Consider the following 2704-nt stretch of genomic DNA (forward strand, 5'->3'; position numbering starts at 1 on the left):
TTAGAACACATGTTCTGAGCAAGGTTGCTGGTTCGACTCCCACTTGGGATGGTGGGCTATGCCCCCCCCACCCCCCACCCCGCAACTAGATTGAAAGCGGCAACTGGACTTGGAGCTGAGCTTGCACCCTCCATAACTAAGATTGAAGGACAACAACTTGACTCAGAGCTGATGGCTCCTGGAAAAACACCATGTTCCCCTTCCCCAATTCCCCAACACTGTTCCCTTCCCCAATTCCCCAGTAAAAACCTTAAAAACAAAAAGAATGGCTTCCTATGCTCCATGTCTGAGGCCTCAGCTGGAAAGAGTCAAAGACTGGAGCAACTCACCAACAGGGCACTAGAATCATCTGAGGACCTGTTCACTCGCACGGCTGGCTGTTGGCTGGGCTCACCTGGCCTGCTGGCCAGAACACCTACACATGGAAGGACTGTTCAGGCTTCCTTGCAGCATGGCGGCTGGGTTCTAACAGCAACTGTCCCAAGGGATCCGGGTGGAAGGTGTGTTGCCTTTTATGGCCTAGCCTCAAAAGACACACAGCATCATGTCAGCTGCAATCACACCTCCACTCAGGTCCATGGGGAAGGAATCCAGGCCACCATGTCCAGACGGGCGTCCCACTGTTAGAACGGGATGTGGGATGAAAGACGCTCCTGCAGCCATTTTTGGAAAAGTCAATCTGCCAGAGGGTCTGAGTCGCTGGACGAGTGAACAAGCTGGAGAGTTAGAACGCTGGCCAGGGATGGAGCTTGACAGATGTCGTAGTCCTCTATTCCTGGTCAGGCCTGGCTCCAGGTATTCAGTAAGACCGGCACGAACTGGACCCGTATCAGGAAACCCAGTCAGCACAAAGTGCAAACCAAGAGTGTCCTGAGAAGAGGGACCGGCAGCCCACACAACAGCTCATTCCGCCCACTCTTGACCTCTCTGCCTCCTCTGAGGCCCGAGCGAGTCTTGGTATTCACAACCCTCCCCCACCGTTTTCCAGAATGATCCCAGCCCCCCTTCTATGGGCAGTGCCCCCAGGGCCGCCTCCTTTGAGGTATTTGTGGTATATCCTTGCTACTTACAGGGCAGCATTGGCATTACCTAGGAACCTCCTAGAAATACAGACTCTCTAGCCCAGCGGTTCTCAACCTTCCTAGTGCCACGANGGGATTAAGAAGTAAAAATTGGTTGTTACACAGTAATCATGGGGATGTAGGGTATAGCATAAGGAATATAGTCAATAATACTGTAATAACCATGTATGGTGTCAGATGGGTACTAGATTTATTGGGGTGATAGATAGGAGGGGAGGATGGAGACAGAGTGAAAAAGGTAAAGGGATTAAGAAATACAAATTCGTAGTTTCAAAATAGTCATGGGGATATGAAGTAAAGCACAGGGAATATCGTCAATAATATGGTAATAACTATGTATAGTGCCGGGCAGGTACTAGACTAGTCAGGGGGATCCCTTCTTAAATTATATAAATGTCTAACCACAGTGCTATACATCCAAAATTAATATAAAATAATACTGAATGTCAAAATAAATAGTGTAAAAAAAATTTAAAAATGAATAAATCCCTTCAACCTTAAAAGTTTTCTTGAAATTGCACATAAGAATGGCATCAGCTAGCTACCATTTTAAAAACTGTTCAGAAATCCAGGTTAAAAGAAACTCTTTAAACATTAATAAGAGGAATTCAGGAAGGAAAAACAAAAGTCCTATAAGCATTCCGGCTCACAACGGACACCCTTTCCTTTCCCAGCACAAGCCTCAGCCCTGCCGTGTTCACCGCGCTCACCCCTGCTCAGAGCACAAACAGGTCACTGTCCGAGGGACTCCTGGTTTCTATCTGACTCCAAATCCTCAGGATCACTAACCCTGAAAAGTCAAGGTGAGCAAGGGATATGAAGCAACTGGGGACAGGAATAACACCAAGCTAGTTCTGCCTTTCTCCCATCCACTGCCCTAGGCCCAATGTCTGACCAAAACCCCTTCCAGTGGGGTCTGGTACTTCTCTCTTTTTGTTTTTAAATTTAATTTTGGGGGGATGACAATGGTTGGTAAAATTACATAGGTATCAAGAGTACAATTCTATAATACATCATCACATTGTGTGCTCACCACCCAGAGTCAGTTCTCCTCCCATCGCCATATATGGGGTCTGTTACTTCTCAATGGTTAGCGAGTTCTATGGCTCCTATTTGCATCCTTGATAGACCTCACTGAAAAGATTTAACTGGTTTTGACAAATGGCCCCAATTTTTTTCCCTTCTTGTTTGAACTGCGCTGAGCTGTCATTCAGAGGAAGGAGAAACCAAGCCCATTTCTACTCACTGGTCATGCTCTCTCCGAATAATAACGATCTTAGGTAATTTGTGGTCTGAATCTGGGTTTTAAAAATTAAGATTACACACGTATGTTGCTTCATAAAATGCTTTACGATCTGTAACATTTTAAAAAATAGTTTTAATTTTTTTAACTGTATTGAGGAATAATTGACAAACATAATTGTATATATTTAAAGTGTACAGTGTGATGATTGGAGACACCTATGCATTATGAAGTGATTATCAAGAACAAATAATTCACGCATCCATCGCCTCATGTGGTTAGCCATTTTGTGTGTGTGGCGAGAAAACTTAAGATCTACTCTCGGCAATTTTCACGTACACAATTCCATATTATTAGCTCTGGTCACCACGCTCTCCAT

Source organism: Hipposideros armiger, unplaced genomic scaffold, assembly GCF_001890085.2.
Source record: "Hipposideros armiger isolate ML-2016 unplaced genomic scaffold, ASM189008v1 scaffold_97, whole genome shotgun sequence".
Taxonomy (NCBI): Eukaryota; Metazoa; Chordata; class Mammalia; order Chiroptera; family Hipposideridae; genus Hipposideros; species Hipposideros armiger.